Source organism: Microcebus murinus, chromosome 6 (genome assembly GCF_040939455.1).
Source record: "Microcebus murinus isolate Inina chromosome 6, M.murinus_Inina_mat1.0, whole genome shotgun sequence".
Classification (NCBI taxonomy): domain Eukaryota; kingdom Metazoa; phylum Chordata; class Mammalia; order Primates; family Cheirogaleidae; genus Microcebus; species Microcebus murinus.
Window position 1 is genome coordinate 26,757,751 of NC_134109.1, and position 17,137 is coordinate 26,774,887.

A 17,137-nucleotide genomic window follows, 5' to 3' on the forward strand; every position below is an offset into this window, starting at 1 on the left:
TAAGAATGAGAGGGGAACTGGAAGAGTCGTAGGCTGTAGGCACTGCTCCCCTATCCATGTGGGATCCAGAGAGACAGGACCCCCAGAGACCCACCGCTCTGTGCTCATGGCTCCGCCCCTGGCCCAATGACTCAATGAGCACAGAGGCCCCAGGAACTTGCCTCCACTTGCACTTAGGGGAAATGCATCTGGACCTCCTGTAACCAGAACCAGGGGGCAGGGGCCGGGGCATCTAAAAATTGTTCTCCCCATTCTCTGCCTCTCTACTTCTGGCAGATCACAAGTGCCAATCTTTTTTGAAGTTATAAAGGTATATGTATATGTATATATATACATGCACATATTTTATAAGTATATATATGTATAGAAAGACTAAAACATACCTCAAAATGTTAAAATTGGATTTTCTCTGGATGGCAGAACTATGACTGATCTTTATTTTTATCTATGTTTTTTTTTTGTATTTTCTGCAATATATTTCTTTCCAATGAGGGCAAAAATATTACAACAGTTAAAGAACTTCTAAAATATCTTTCTTTCAAAGTGCTCAAAACCTTCCATGATTCTAATCTCTTCCTGAAACCAACTCTGTGGGGAATGTTTGCATGAGAGTGATACTAGAGAGAATTCGTTCCACTTGTTCTTTCATTTCATGCATCCACTTCATTCATTCTTTCAATGAACAAATATTTGAGTGCCTAATGTGTGTTATTGTTGAACCCTATGGGAATAAAAGATGTTTAGGATACAATTCCTATCCTCTTTTTGATTTAGAGTTTTTAAAAAATTAAAACAGAATGAGGCAAGGAAATGAATGAGTAACGCACAAAATTAGGGGTCCTGGAAGGATAAGATAACTACATCTGGTGGTATTAAAGGCAATGACAGGCCGGGCACGGTGGCTCACACCTGTAATCCTAGCACTCTGGGAGGCCGAGGCGGGCGGATTGCTCAAGGTCAGGAGTTCAAAACCAGCCTGAGCAAGAGCAAGACCCTGTCTCTACTATAAATAGAAAGAAATGAATTGGTCAACTAATATATATAGAAAAAAATTAGCCGGGCATGGTGGCGCATGCCCATAGTCCCAGCTACTCAGGAGGCTGAGGCAGGAGGATTGTTTGAGCCCAGGAGTTTGAGGTTGCTGTGAGCTAGGCTGACGCCATGGTACTCTAGCCCAGGCAACAAAGCAAGACTCTGTCTCAAAAAAAATAAAAAAGAAAGTTTTCAGGTTTCCTAATTTCATGGGTGCTCACACCTGGGAAAAAACCTGTGGCTATAGATAGAAGGTTTCTCATCCAGAGAGAAAATCAAGTCACTAAGAATATGTAGCAGCATTCCATTACTCATAAATAAATGACCAAACCAATAAGCCCTCTATATAGAGCTATACCCTCTATATAGGGTATACAAGCTGTACATCATTGCTTAAGCATAAAAGAAGGTGCCAGAAAATATATACTGGCTGGGCGTGGTGGCTCACACCTATAATCCTAGCACTCTGGGAGGCCAAGGTGGATGGATTGCTCGAGGTCAGGAGTTCAAAACCAACCTGAGCAAGAGTGAGACCCCGTCTCTACTATAAATAGAAAGAAATTAATTGGCCAACTAATATATATAGAAAAAATTAGCCAGGCATGGTGGCACATGCCTATAGTCCCAGCTACTCGGGAGGCTGAGGCAGCAGGATTGCTTGAGTCCAGAAGTTTGAGGTTGCTGTGAGCTAGGCTGACGCCACAGCACTCACTCTAGCTTGGGCAAGTGAGACTCTGTCTCAAAAAACAAAAAAAGAAAATATAAACCATGCTGTCAACATCTGTTTGTGTGGAGGAGGGTGCAAGAAAAGAGAAAGAAGGTAGAAAAAAGAAGAAAGAAAATGAATAAAACATTTTCGAGAAAGCAGCTAGAAAAAGCATACACATGTTTGTTGCACGCATAGTTTATAATGGCAAAAATGTGAACAACTAAAATGTTTTAAGTGTAAATTTTAGTTTGAAATAATTATGGCATGTTCACGCCATCAAAAAGCTTTTCAGCCCTTAAAAATGAAGAGCATATTTAATTATTAACATGAAATATGGTGTTTAGAAAAAATGTGTTTAAGTGGGGAAAAAAAACAGATTATATAACAGTACATCTAGTATGAGCCCAGAGCCCAGCTCTATGTTAATTTGACCATGGAAGTCACTTTAATAATAGCCGTTGATTGCTGTAGTAGAATTACATGTGCCTTTCCCCTTTATTTTTTGCTTCATCCACTTTGCAGTTTTTCTAAATTAGTTTATATTTTTTAATAAGCAAATTGCTTTTTAAGATAGGAAAAGTTAACAGGAACTCTAATCTGCTTTTAAATGATGTTTTCTTTCTTTTTTTTTTTTTTTTTGAGACAGAGTCTTACTTTTGTTGCCCAGGCTAGAGTGAGTGCCGTGGCGTCAGCCTAGCTCACAGCAACCTCAAACTCCTGGGCTCAAGCAATCCTGCTGCCTCAGCCTCCTGAATAGCTGGGACTACAGGCATGCACCACCATGCCCGGCTAATTTTTTGTACATATACTTTTAGTTGGTCAATTAATTTCTTTCTATTTTTTTAGTAGAGACGGGGTCTCGCTCAGGCTGGTTTCGAACTCCCGACCTTGAGCAATCGGCCCGCCTCGGCCTCCCAGAGTGCTAGGATTACAGGCGTGAGCCACCGCGCCCGGCCTTAAATGATGTTTTCTTGGTCATTGAACTTCATCTCAGGGGTTTTTCTTCCTTCATTTTCCTAACTGCTGTAAAGGGCACCTGCCAGTGTGGAACCGTGTGGCCCTGGGCTGCGGTCAGCTCTGCACGTGCACCAGGGAAGACTCGTCCTGCTGACCGCCGAGGACTTACTCGAGACAGATCCTCAGCCCCAAAATAAGCAGCCAGGGTGTTTCCTCTTCCTAAAGGGGAAGCAGAAGCTCCTGGTGAGCAGAAGGAAGGGTGAGCCCTGTCTAGACCATCATCCAGGGGGAATTCTGTCCACACAGTTCCCCGTGGAAATCCCCAAGGCCTGGAGCAGCTCTGCTGACTCAGGCCACCCATTCTAATGGCACCTCAGAACCCAGCCGACCTTCTGTCTCCAGCAGAGCCGCCCCCACCCCCAGCCCATACCTCCTCCCGAGGAAGGCAAAAGATCCCAGAGGCACCTGGGTGCAGAGTGATCTCCAAAGGAGAGTTTGCTCAGATAAGGGAATGGGTCCAATTAGAGTCTCTTTGATTGATTGGGCTGTCAGATTTAGCCTTGGACCCTGCCCAGAGATAATCCTCTCCTCTCATCTCTGAGAACTGCTGCTGGCCAGGGCACAGACAAAGGGACTCTAAGAACAGATGCATTTCACTGATGCAAGTAAACAGGCTCCATGTTCATTTCCAAGTAAAAGAATCAAGTTCAGTGATTCTTAACCATGGGCAGTTTGCCTCTCAGGATATATTTGGCAATGTCCAGTGACATTTTGAGTTATCACAACCGGAGGGGGCGGTGTGCTACTAGCATCCAGTGGATTGGCCTGGGATGCTGCTAAATATCCTACAACGTACAGCACCCCAACCCCAACACACCCCCACCTCATCGAAGAATTAACCAGCCCCAAAAGCCAAGAGTTGGGAAACTGGTCTAAGATGTTCCCTGTGCTTTATAGATGCAAAGAACAGGGGCTCTGGGGAGTCCCAAGACTTGGGGTATCTGAAAAGGAAAACCTACTGGGGAAGGGGATTTTCCTAAATAAGAGCAATGTTTCCAAGTGGCTGGGTCCCTTTAAAAACATGGTATAGCTCTATTTCAAAATTATTGTTTAAAGTGATTATCTTATAAGTACTTTGTTTTTTAAGGGTGGAAAAAAAAGATTGTGGGAAAGGGTAGAGGATGGAAGGAGAAAGATCTGGATTCTGGCCACTAGCTTTGCTCTGATTCTGAGCAGTTGGTGATTAGATACAGACTCTCCTCTCAGGAATCTGTCAAATAAAGCAAAAGAGTGGAATCCATATTTGTCATGTTAACACTTAGAAGTGTCTGGAAGCTTGGAAGTATCTTTAACCAGGCCTGAAACACAATGCAAAGTGAACTAGAAATTTAATAACCTTCTGGTTCATTTAACTAACAGGTGGTCAAATGTCTGTGGTTGAAGTTGCATCAAATTAACTATGCCTCCAGTGGTAACAGTTGCTTTGATTCTCCTTGAAAATCCTGGGTATTTGCTTGGATATCTGGAGCCTCTAGTAGGATGCTGTTATAAGGCCTCCTCCTTTGACTCCTTTCCCAAGATCTGATCTGATGGAATAAGCATTTACTGAGCCCATCCACTGTGCCCAGCAGTGCGGTCCTGCCGCGGGTACATAGTACGTGGAAGCTAATTTGGGATTAGTCTGGCATTTTTGAGACTGAGGGCTTGAGAAAACAGTATTGCCTCTGATGGAAGAGCACACTAAGTGAGTGAGTGGGCGCTGGATGGGTCTGGAAGACAATGACTCAGGGCGTGAGATGACCAGGACTTCCCAGTGGAAAATGTTCATGAAGCTGTTGGAGCCAGACAGTGGGATCTCAGGCGAGAATATGAGATCAAGAACTAAATGTGGAAGTCTTCCACACACAGGTGAGTCCCCTGAGATGGGCAGAAAATAGGACAGAAGCCCAAGGGCTGGACCTCAAGGTGCAATTCAGAGTTGAGGGGTAGGAGGAGGAAGAGAAAGCAGCAAAGATGAGTAAGAACAATTAGAGAAACCGAAAGGAAACCAGGAGAGCTCGGCACTATTGCAGTTTAGGATGAAGAGTGTTTGGTTTTGTTTGTTGTCTTTCTTTTTTTAATTAAATTAAATTAATTAATTAATTAATTTTTGAGACAGTCTCACTCTGTTGCCCGGATGAGTGCTGTGGCATCAGTCTAGCTCACAGCAACCTCAAACTGCTGAGCTCAAGCAATCCTCCTGCCTCAGCCTCCCAAGTAGCCCAGCTAATTTTTCCTAGAGACAGGGTCTCGCTCTTGCTCAGGCTGGTCTCAAACTGCTGAGCTCAAGTGATCCTCCAGCCTCACCCTCCCAGAGTGCTAGGATTCCATGTGTGAGCCACCGTGCCTGGCCTATTGTTTGTTGTTTTTCTTTAAGGAACAGACAAAAAGTGTCAATCTCCAAAGCATGAACACTGACAAAAGAAACCCTGGTATGTAAGGCAACCATCTAGTTTGCCCAAGAATGTCCCAGTTTTAGCATTGAAAGTCCCACATCACAAGAAACAGCTTAGTCCAGGGCAGGCAGTTGGGATGTGCAAAGCCTTAAGCTAGATACCAAGTTGGGGCGCCAAAAAGGAACAGTTCAGCAGCCAGCAATGGCAATTCACGCCCTCTAAGAGACCACATTTAAAAAAATCAGATTCTGTGTTTGCCACATCCTCTGGGCATGACCCTGGCCCAGACACAGGCCAAGGTTAATAAACTGAACTAGTTGGATCCAGTCTTTGAAAACCTTTGATCACTTTTGAGGTTTTTGGCCTGGAAGCATTTCCTATCATAAAATTTAGTTAAGTGAAATTCTTACTTGGCCATTTCTCTAAATTGCCTTCACCCAGGCGATTGCTTTTACTGGAAACTCAGCTGTCAAGGTAGAGTTGATGGCCTTGCAGAAAAGAAAGTAAACCTCAAAACTGACACACCTGATAGAAAGATTAAAGGAAATTAGCTCACTCCATCAAAGCTGGAGACACAATCTTGAGGAAACTGCAACAGATTTGGGAAACTACACGCTACATCTACGACAACTTCCAGAGCCCATAGCTTTTCTAAAGACCAAATGTAGTGTGTTTTGTTAGCATTATCACAAAGCTCTTTTCCCAGTAGTATCTCATGGTGCTTGCAATACAGAGGGAACTGGACGCCTTTCATGCTTTTTCATTTTTGTTTTTTATATGCTTTTGGCCCTGCCCATTTCCTCTAAGCTGGAAGCCAGAAGTTGGCAGCTTGTGTACCAATTCAGCCCGTGAGTGTGTTTTGTTTGGCCTACAGGGTGTTTTTTAAAATTTTGAATTAGTTGCCAACATTTAAAAATCAGGAGATTTCACATAAAAATCCGGATTTCCTGCTTTTTTTAAAAAAAAACCTGGAAGATCTAAAGACATGGGGGCTGTGTAGCCAAATGGCAGGTGTAGGCAGGAGCAGAGTATCAGCTGCCCCCTTTGGAGGGGGCACGGGCCCTCCCTGCAGCCACACTTGCTACTTTCCTTTCCTTTACCTACCAGGCCCATTCACAAGACTCCACAGAGAATGAGGCTTCCAAAATACCTCGGTCATTAGTTCTGAACCACTTGCCTTGACCTGTTTCCTGCCCTATATCCCAACATGTTCCCAAGCCTCGGAGGTTCTGACGTCATGACTGATTTCCTGCTTGTGGATTCGACTCATCCTCCTGGCCCAACACCTGGCACCATTCCCCTAGGTTACCTGTGCTTCCTGCCCACGCTTTCCCTGCCCCTCTACACCAGGAAGACACGCCCATGCTCCATGCTGCTGGCAGCCACAAAAACCAAACTGCAGTCACCCCCACTCGTTCTGTTCCCCCTTTGTGTCTGTCCCTGATAGTTTCTCCCACGTCCTACTTCTTTCAGGGCCCACCCGGTTGCTGACCTTTCGACTTTCTCTCCGGTTTCCATCCTTGAAATCATCCCTGGGACTTGACCACAGAGTTCAGCTCTTCTTGTCTCAACTCTTGGCCTCTCTCAAGATATAGATTGCAGTTTGCTCATCGTGCCTCTTCCTACTTACAAAATCTTCAACTCAATCCAGCTGCAGCCCTTTGAAATGGATTAGAGTAATGCTGGCTGCTGTAACAAGCAAAACCCCAACATTCAGTGGCTTAACATGATGCAAGTTGATTTCTCACTCACAGAACAGTTACATGTAAGTTTTCCTGGTCCCAGGCTCCTTCCAGCTGTGGCTCAGCCATCCTTGAGAGCCTCAGAATCCTCTTCGTGCGGCTGGTTAGCAACAACAATGAGAGCATGGCAAAGGAATCCCTGCTTCTTAGCTGCCTTCCAGCCTGGAAGTAACACACATCATTTCTCCTCACCTTCCATTGGTGATGGCTAATCTTATATCCCCACCTAAATGCAAGAGGAGACGGAAAATGTAGTCTTGGTAAGGTACCATGTCTCCAGTGGCAACATCATGCAATGGAAGGAAGGGCCTGAAGGTTGGGTCGACAGCTGGCTATCTCTGCCACAGCACCCAGTCCAAGCAGAAGCCCGCATATCTGGTTCCATGGCTGTGCTGAGACTGGTTCCCACTCCTGGATTAGAGAAATAGTCAGAACTCTCTATGGCAACTGACAGAAACCCAAATCAGCTTAAGAAAAATGTGCTGTCATCTAGATTTCAGATCACTATAAGAATAAATAAAAGAAAAATTGGCTGCCATAACTGGGAGGTCCAGGGGATTGAGGTGGCCAAAAGTAGAATGGGATCCAGGCACTCAAATGTGGACTTGAGTTCTTTCTCTCTCTCCATTTCCATGTTTCGCCTGAGTCCCCTCTTGCCTTTTGCAGACTTTCACCACATGCAGGGAAGGTGGTCAATCTCCTCCAGCTCCAAGTCTTAAAACCCACAGGGAAGGCTCTGATTGGCCTGGCAGAGGTTACAGGTCTCCGAGCGTGGCGGGTGAACTATGAGTTCTTTTCTCACCACATTGAAGTGGGCAAAGAACAGCTTCCTCAAGGAAGCAGGCAGCACGGGACAGATAAACACATAAGTAGCTGCCACCGGCATGATGCAGACTCTCCTTTGACCACACTGCCTGTGACCATACTTCTGTGGCCAACCCTGACCCTGAGCAGCCTCCTGAGTCCAGAGCACACCCACTATGCACTATTTTACAATAGTTAAAAGTTGTGGTTTTTATAAGGGTTAATAGGATCTTCATGACTTTCTATGAATTCACCAGACTTGGAAAAGACCTATTGATAAGTTTTTTACGAGGTTTGAAAACAAAGTTCCATTCAAGGGATATATTCACATGCTGTAACGTCAATGGAAAGTGTATGCTTTTCAGGCAAAAATGCTGAAGTACCTCAGTACTTCCATGCTGAAGTACCTCATTTATTCATCCATCTAACAAATAGTTATTAAGCACCTGCAACGTGCCCAGTTTGGAGTCAGGTGCTGGAGATGTAATGATGGATAAGATCAAGTCCATGGCCTCCTAGACTTAGTGTCTCTAGTATCTAAGGAAACACAGGTGAGGCAAAAATGTGGTACCATAACCAGCTGTTGAAGATAATGTTGTTATACAAACAAAGACATCCTGAGTCCTAAGTACAGAGTGTCAGGGATTCCCTGGAATGGAAGAAATTCCTAATATGCTCAAGAAAGGAAAATATGAATCTAGAGGAAATGGCAGTGAGACTGTCTTAGAATTCATGATGAATGGCAAAGCATCTCAGGAGAGTAGGGGCCACTGGTATGTCACATTGCCAGGTATGCCATTGAGACCAGCCAACCTCTAACCTTTTTCTTGATTGCTACTTAGGTCTGGTTACAAAATCTTTTCCATCAATACCCACCTCTAATTTTATATTGTTAAGTCAATGGCAATTGTTTAATATTCATAAAAGATCATTTTATATTTAAGAATGCTATTATGCAAAGTGAAGAAAATCTATATAGTCTAGCTCTTTTTTTTTAGTAAACTTTTTATTTTGGAATAATTTTAGATTTACAGAAAAGTTGCAAAGATGACACAGAGTTCCCATATACCCTTCACCGAGTTTCTCCCACGTTCTTACATTACCATGCTATATTTGTCAAAACTAAGAAACCAACATTTGTACATTACTATGAACTAAACTCCCTGCTTTATTCCGATTTCACCAGTTTTCCTCCTACTGTCCTTTTTTCTGTCCCAGGATCCGATCCAGGATACCACATTGCATTTAATAGTTCTTGATTTTTGAAGATCATTACTCTTCAGGCCTGGGTCAACTCTGCTTCTTTTCCTCCTTGCTGCCAATGTTTTAGACATTTCATGGTTCATTAGCACCTCCACTAGAGTGTGAGCAAAGGAAGGAAACAGTTTTGAAATGCAAATTAGCCAAATGTTGTTATTTATTCGTTTGTGGCAGGTAGCTCAGTTGCTATTAAGGCCAAGGTTATTGGCTTCATCTCTGTAAATGAGTCAGCTGGCTTAGCAATGACATGGAAAATTTTGTCCTGTGGCCATTATTTGCACCCCAAACTCTGTCTAGCTTCTCTTAAATGCAAACTTTTTGCCATCACTAGATAATGGTGAGAGTACCTACCCTATTACCTCCATACTCCAAAGTGTGGCTCCTGGACCAGCAGCATCAATATCACCCGGAACTTGTTAGGAATCAGAATTTCAGGCCCTACCCAGCTCTAAGGATTGAGATCTGCACTGTAACAAGATCCCAGGGTGGTTAAGGAGCATGGCCATTCAACAAAGATTTATTGAAAACCTACTCTGTGTGAGGTGCTAGAGTTTCAAAAGTCAAAAAAAGAGATATCTTCCTGCCTTCATAGAACACATAGTTGAGCAGAGAATAACCATTACAATTGCAAAGACAATTGCAGTGACAGGGAACAAAAGAGGGCTGATCTGGAACTGGGGGGGGGTCAGGGAAGATGTCATATTGGGGCTGACACCTGAAGAAGAAGCAGATTCCACCAGTTGAAGGAGGGAGGAAGATACAGGGTGTGAGGGCAGAGAAAGGTGGGTTAGGGATGGAGGATCTCAGAGATAAGAGAGACCATGGTGTCTCCTGGGAATTGCACATGGTTCAGCACAGCTAGAGCAGCACAGGACAGTGCTGAGAATGTTCGAGGTGGAGGAGCTGGGGATTTTCTTCTCTCTGTATTCATCTGCATCACCAACACATATTATTGAGCACCAACTATATGCTAATCACCACACTAGGTGCTGTGGATATGGGTAATAAATGTCACAGTCCCATTAGACATGGGACTCCAGTCCAGATCCTTTAGATACTGTAATTATCCAAACCATGAGAGGGAAGAGGTGAGTGAGATATCAGAGTCCTTGCAGTTATAGTTTAAGAATCCCCGGGGAGGAGGGGGATAGTCCAAGGGTCTGTGTTCAGATAGGGTCAGTAGAGTATGTCAAAGAGGGAGGGGCTAAACAAAGGGGTCCCAGCTAAGGAATCCCATAATAAAAGGGTATATAAGTCCCGTAGAACCAGAAGGTGCTGCCCAGGTGAACGCTGGGCAGGGCATGGGAAGTATCTTAGTTTTCTATTGCTCCATAACAAGTTACCACAAACTTAGTGGCTTAAAACAACACCCATTTATTAGCCACTGTTCTATAGGTCAGGGTCCAGTAAGCTCGGTTGGGCTCTCTGCTTGGGTTCTCACAAGGCTAAAGTCAATGTATCAGCTAGACTGGGCTCTTATCTGGAGGCCCTGGGGAATAACCCACTTCTAAACCCATTTGGGTTGTTGGCAAAATCCAATTCCTTGTGGCTGTAGGACTGAGATCCCTGTTTCCTTGCTGGCTGCCAGCCAGGGCCCGCTCTCTGTAACTAGATGCCACGTACATTCCTTCTCAAGTGGCCCCCTCCGTCTTCAAAGCCACCAACGGTGCATGGAATCTCCTTCATGCTTTGACTCTCTGACTTCCTCTTCTGCTGCCAGCCCGAGAAAGCTCTGCTCTCAAGGGCCCATGAGCTTAGGTCCACCCGGGTAATCTCCCTATCATAAGGTCAACTGTGCCATGAAATGTAACACAATCATAGGACTAAAATCTCATCATATTCAGAGGTTCTGGGGATTAGGATATCTCTGGGAGACCATTTTAGAAATTCCATCACTCCAGGAGTTAGAAATCAAACTGAAAGTTTGGAATCCTAACTAGCAGGCCTTGATCAGAAGCTGAGGTTCCACGTGAGACTTACGTGAGGGTGGAAGTAGAACCTGCATTCGGTGACCTCCAGGAGGTGTGCCTTTGTACCATGGGATCCACACATTAGTAAAAGGTCTCTTATCCACTCTGTGACTTCTCTGATTTCCTGGGGGATTTTGGTGAACACAATTATTTGTGGGGCCAAGCTTCTCCTTCCCCTGAATGAGGTCAGTCTGTGAATCTTCTAGCTGTCCCCATGAAGCGTCCCTGTTATATCCCATGACAGCCCAGATCTGGAACTCAGTCCTGATCTAGTCTTGGCACAAAAACCCACCCTCCATGGCCTTGGTGGGAGCAGCAGCAGATCTTAATGAGGGTTTGGGACATGTGCCTTGTTCTCCTCCTGACAGCTCCAAGCAGCCCCATCATTCTTGGCTCTCTTCCCTCTCTCCAACTTCCCTTCTCTCAGTGCTTTACCTCCTTCCTGTTGCTCAGAAGCCAGCCCTGCTTCTTTTTTTTCCTTCTTCTTCTTGGGTTTTTTTTTTTGTTTTTCCTCCCTTTTTCTTATGCATAGCAATTCCATTTTCCCACCTCCAGAGCTTCTTTTGCACATCTGATGATTTGGCTAAAGCTTTGGTGTCACTACTTGTAAGGAGCTACCAGGCCTTTGAGGTGGCTCATGCCTGTAATCCTAGCACTATGAGAGGCCGAGGCAGGTGGATCACTCAAGGTCAGGAGTTCAAAACCAGCCTGAGCAACAGTGAGACCCCCGTCTCTACTAAAAAAAAAAATAGAAAGAAATTAGTTGGCCAACTAAAAATATATAGAAAAAATTAGCCAGGCATGGTGGCACATGCTTGGAGTCCCAGCTACTCGGGAGGCTGAGGCAGTAGGATTGCTTGAGCCCAGGAGTTTGAGGTTGCTGTGAGCTAGGCTGACACCATAGCACTCTAACCTGGGCAACAAAGTGAGACTCTGTCTCAGAAAAAAAAAAAGGATCTACCAGATTAAATCCTTAAATTAGGACTATGCTCCTCCCAAGCCTTTGTCTCATCATGGGAGTGAGGGTGGAGGTGGTTTCCTTCACCCAGCTTCACGTGTTCTATGGAGGCACACAGTAGCAGCACTTCCCCAAGCAGGTTGCAGAGAAACAAAGACCTGAAAGGGTGACCAGGAGGGTGGAAACTAGGTCTCAACAAAGGGGAAGGGTTTTTACTAATACAGGGAAAAGAGAACAGGAGAGCAAGGTCTGTTGTGGGACATGGGGAGAGGGCAGAATTGAGCCTGGAACGAAGATTAAGACTCAAGGTAGTGGAGGGAAAAGGACACACTTTCCAGGCAGCACCCTGTTGACAGGAAAGGCCAGGAGGAGGACTGCTGGGTTGTTTCTTGTCCAATCACTGGAGCTCTTTGACCTGAGTGGAGGGTGTCACGGAACGTGCTGGGTGTTAAGGCAGGACAGGTAACTAAGGGCCAACTTGTAAAAGATATAGAACACAAGGCTATTACTTCCACAGGCAGCAAGGAGCCATTGAGGTTTTGGCACAGCATGTCAATTTGTGCTACCAAGGTCACTTTTATTGACTTAACCTGTATGTTTGCAAATGCATACCTTCAGGTCCCATAAAACCTGGCTTTACACACACACACAGCCCTCTCTAATTCACAAAAGAGCAACTGTTTGGTAACTTAAGAACCTGCATTGATTGTATTTTTTCCCCCTTTGGCTTAGTGATTCATTGGAAATCAGCAGCAGAGCTGCCACTGATAGGCAATGTGTTGGATATGGCTAGTTGGCTCTCAGCAACCATTCCCACTTTTTACTGGGACTTCTTATATTGCAAAAGCTCTCCAGCTATAAACTATATTTCTCAAACTCCCTTGCAGCTAGAGTTCTGGATGATGCAAGTAGGTTCCATCAAATTAGATGCACCTTAAAAAGGCAGAAGGGAGTTGAGTCAGGGGCCTCCTTCCTGCTGCTTTGGCTGTGTGCTGCTCGCAAGCAATGTCAAGGAGATACGGCATCTGCAGCAGGTAATCAGTCCAGTGTGCAATTTCCAGATCCACGAGTGTCTAGTGGAATGTGTGGCAGAGGGAGTGGAGGTGGCACCTCATCCCTAGATTACAGCCATGGTGGTGAATTCTTTTTTTTTTTTGAGACAGAGTCTCGCTTTGTTGCCCAGGCTAGAGGGAGTGCTGTGGCGTCAGCCTAGCTCACAGCAACCTCAAACTCCTGGGTTCAGGCAATCCTCCTGCCTCAGCCTCCTGAGTAGCTGGGACTACAGGCATGTGCCACCATGCCCGGCTAATTTTTTCTATATATATATTAGTTGGCCAATTAATTTCTTTCTATTTATAGTAGAGACAGGGTCTCGCTCTTGCTCAGGCTGGTTTTGAACTCCTGATCTTGAGCAATCCACCTGCCTCGGCCTCCCAGAGTGCTAGGATTACAGGTGTGAGCCACCACGCCCAGCCTGTGTGGTGGTGAATTCTTAAACCAAGCCATCTCACCAGTAGCCTCCTGCCTGTGGAGGAGTTACAGTTCCCCTGGAAGGTCACTTCTGGGATACTCTGATAACTCAATCCAAGAGGGAGCTCAGTTCCCAACCCTTGTGATAATTGTAAAATTATTAATTTCCTTCTTGATTAAAAAATCTTGGGTAGCTCTTGTTTCCTGTTCTGAACCTTGACTTCTGTAGCAAGAGACATCAAAGGGTAGCTTTTCAGCAAATAGACTCTAAAAAAAAAAAAAATATTCTTACTGTTGGCACCCAAACTATGATGAATTGGGGGGGTGGGTCTGGAATCACCCATCTCTTAGTTCATTTTCCTAGGATAATGTTCCCAAAGTGTGACACATATACCTCTAGGGGTACATGGGAGGATTTTAGATAGTACATGAGTGACCACTGATACAATTTCAATAAGTATGTATTTGTTTTAGTGTGCACTAGGAAAAAATTTATAGGTAACATATCAGACCTGATTTCATGAATCAGCGACTTTATGAATATTGTTATTTATGGCAAGGCTAGAGTGGGTAGTGATTACTCCAGCAAAAACATGTTAATTAACGTAATGAAAAATATGAAATAAATAACAGATGGATGGCATGCGGATTTGGCAAAAATCATGAGGATGGTATTCAAATGACTGAAGTTTGAAAAACCATTTCCTAGTTACTCATTCTTATGAGTCCCCTCACTGTAGAAACAGGGAGGTGCACGTTGGGACCATAAATCCTGTTCTCCCACCTGTACCAGACCTGTACCCTCCCAAAGACCATCATTCTTTTTAACTCCAGCTATTACTAAAAAGCCAACACTCTTCTGCAGTGTCCTGGAGAGAACACCCAGAACCTGCAGGTTGTCACATGCCGAGGCTGGGTGAGCCCAGCAGCAAGGTGGAGATGGGAGGAGAACATGTAACACGAGCCTGGCTCCAGGAACAGTGTGTATTCAGCACACAGCAATAAGCTCAGAAACACCAGACTTGGGTGTGTTTGTTATGGAGACTTACTATACTGAAAGGGAGGATAAGAGCCCAACGTTATTGTCCTCAAGGGAAAAGCTGACAAAGTCATCTCCCAGGAGTCCCTGTCAAAAGCCACAAGCCCCAGACACACTAACAAAATAAGGGGACAGCTAACAGCCACTGTACCTCTCTGTCCTTGTTTTCATCCCAAAGACCTCAGAAGAGATCCTGCAGATACATGACTCTAAATGTAATGAGTACAAATTACAAGTACTCAAAAGCTATTCTTTGATAATGCTTCACTGAGACAGCAGAGAGATAAGACAAGAAACTGGACTAGAGGACATTTGGGGAAAAAGGGTATAATGGGTCCAGTGGTTTCCAAATGCCTGTCTACAGACCAGTGTCCAACTACCTATAGAATAATCCCCTCTATGGAGGATAGCCGTGTGTTTTAAAATGATAGAGTCCCAATCACCACCCAGAGAGGATTCTGGTGCAGGTTGGAGCTGGAATCCTTGGGTCAGATGGTTCTAATGCTACTTGCAAACTATTTTGGGGGCCCTGGTACCGAGTATCTAGTTGCTTCCTTCCATTCCCCACCAGCCCAGCCTGGTTCCTTCTGTTCATGCTGGTTGACTCTAACAGCTTTCTAACATGTGTCCTGCCTGCCCCTTTCTCTTTAAACACTGCAGCCAAACCAGTGATTCTAAAGGGTAGGAAAATCATATAATAAAAAGAAACAGGACTTAGTGTCCAAAGAGATTTTTACTTAAGAAAAGTCATTAAACTTCTCAAGACTTCAATTTCCTCATCTTCAAAAATAAGGGTTAATAAATGTGCCCACATCACTGGATTGTTGTAAGGATCAAACAAAACTATTGATCCAAGCACCTAGTGACATATGACCTAAGTTAATCACATCAATTCTGTGCTCAGAAATGTCCAGTGGCTACTAGAGCAGACATGTCATGTCCGTTTGGCTAGCATCTTTCCTTCGGAATCTGTCTCCCTTTCCCTGTTTTGCAGAATTCTAGAGGACAATGAATCCTGGGTCCTAAGAGGGGGGCACATGACCTCTAAGCCAATCAGACTCTCTCCTGGGAATCTGAAATCTGAACAGGGATGAGAAGTTTGAAGTTGAGTCATGAGTTTCCCTGGAGATCCCCTCTTGCTTGGTTAGTTCTTCCTTCAATTTTGTAAACTCCCCAATATCCTTCCAACAGATTGTCTCTTCTTTTTTCTGTTAACCTGGAATTGGTTCCTGTCTCCTGAAACCGAAGAGCACTAATTGATATATCTCCTAATTGTCCACAGAAGGAAGCATACAAAGTTCCCATCTTGTATTACAGATTCTCACATTCCATTTGTATCTCATTTAATGCCTCTGCCCTAACTAAGATTTAAGCCCCTATATGATAATCCCCTGTGAGATAGCTATTAGACTGTTTGCATTGTGTAGGCAAGGAGGATGTCTAACTCATTTCTATAAGCCCTTGAAGTCCCGTGCTAGATGGCTTATATGTTTCAATCATATCTAATTAAGAACTGGCTGTGACGTGTAAAAATAAGAAAAGGCATCTGCCATTTATGAAAGGTTGCCAGAGACTAAGATTACAGACAACCCAAATATAAACTAAGTTCTAGGGGTATTTTTAAAAGTATATTCTAAAGAGTATTTTCTATTCCTTTGGCTAGAAATTAGATATGGAAGTTTAAGATAGAGGGTCCAAACTGCCAGCCACTGACTCTCAGTGAATCTAAATCCCTATGAGTTATGCATTGTGGTATTCAGAAAGGTTATTTGCACCCCTGAGACATCCTAATGACCCAGGAAATCTTACAGGTGTTGCATTCTAGGAACTTAAGTCAAGTAGACTATATGTATTGGCAAAAAGGAGTGCAAATTCTTAACTGAACACAAAATAAAGAAACAAGGTTGATTTTAGATTGATGGCAAGACTATAAGTAAATTCTCTTTCCTTTCCTTATCTGCCCAGCTCCCTCTGCCAATGTTATTAGCTCTAGTCGCCAATTAGCCATTGCTATCTGGGGCCACATTTACCAGAGGTTTTTATTCCCTGATAGTGGAGAGAGATAATGATGAAGGTAATTTCCCCTTCAAGAATGATGCAATGAACAAGACAGCCTTGGAGTCCAATAAACTCAAGTTTATATCCTGCTCTGGCACTCATTAGTAATTTAACTTCAGGCAAGTTATTTCCTCTAAGTCTCCGTTTCTTTTATCTGTAGAATGGGGACAATACTGCCAGCCCCCATCCCCAAGATTCTGATTCTGTTGTCCCATGGTGGCTTGGATCCCTGGACTCTTGTTTACAGTGGCCATTGGGTTGTTGTGAGGACCAAGTACATGGAAAGTTCTAGAATAGTGACTCAGTGCCAAGGCGCAGTCAGCGTTCCTTTCCCTTCTCCTTCCATGCCCTGTTCCCTAGAACCATCTGTCCATTTCCATTCCTGCCCTCTAATCATGTTACACCAGGTATATATATATGCCTATGTACACAAAACATGTAATTTTAATATACAAACATTCCATGTATATATTCACTCATTTGTTCAGTAGCTAGTTATTAAAAATTCACGTGTGTCAGGCACTGTGACAAACCAGTTAGACAAGTTCCCTATTCTCATGGAACTTGCTTTCTAGCAGGGAGTATTCCAGGTGATGTGATGGGAGGGGAGGGAAGGGGAGGGGGAAGGAGTGCCAGGTGGACTAGGCAGGTGAGGGAAACCCTCTCTGAAAAGGAGGCCCCTGAGATTTGGAGGAGGTGCCAG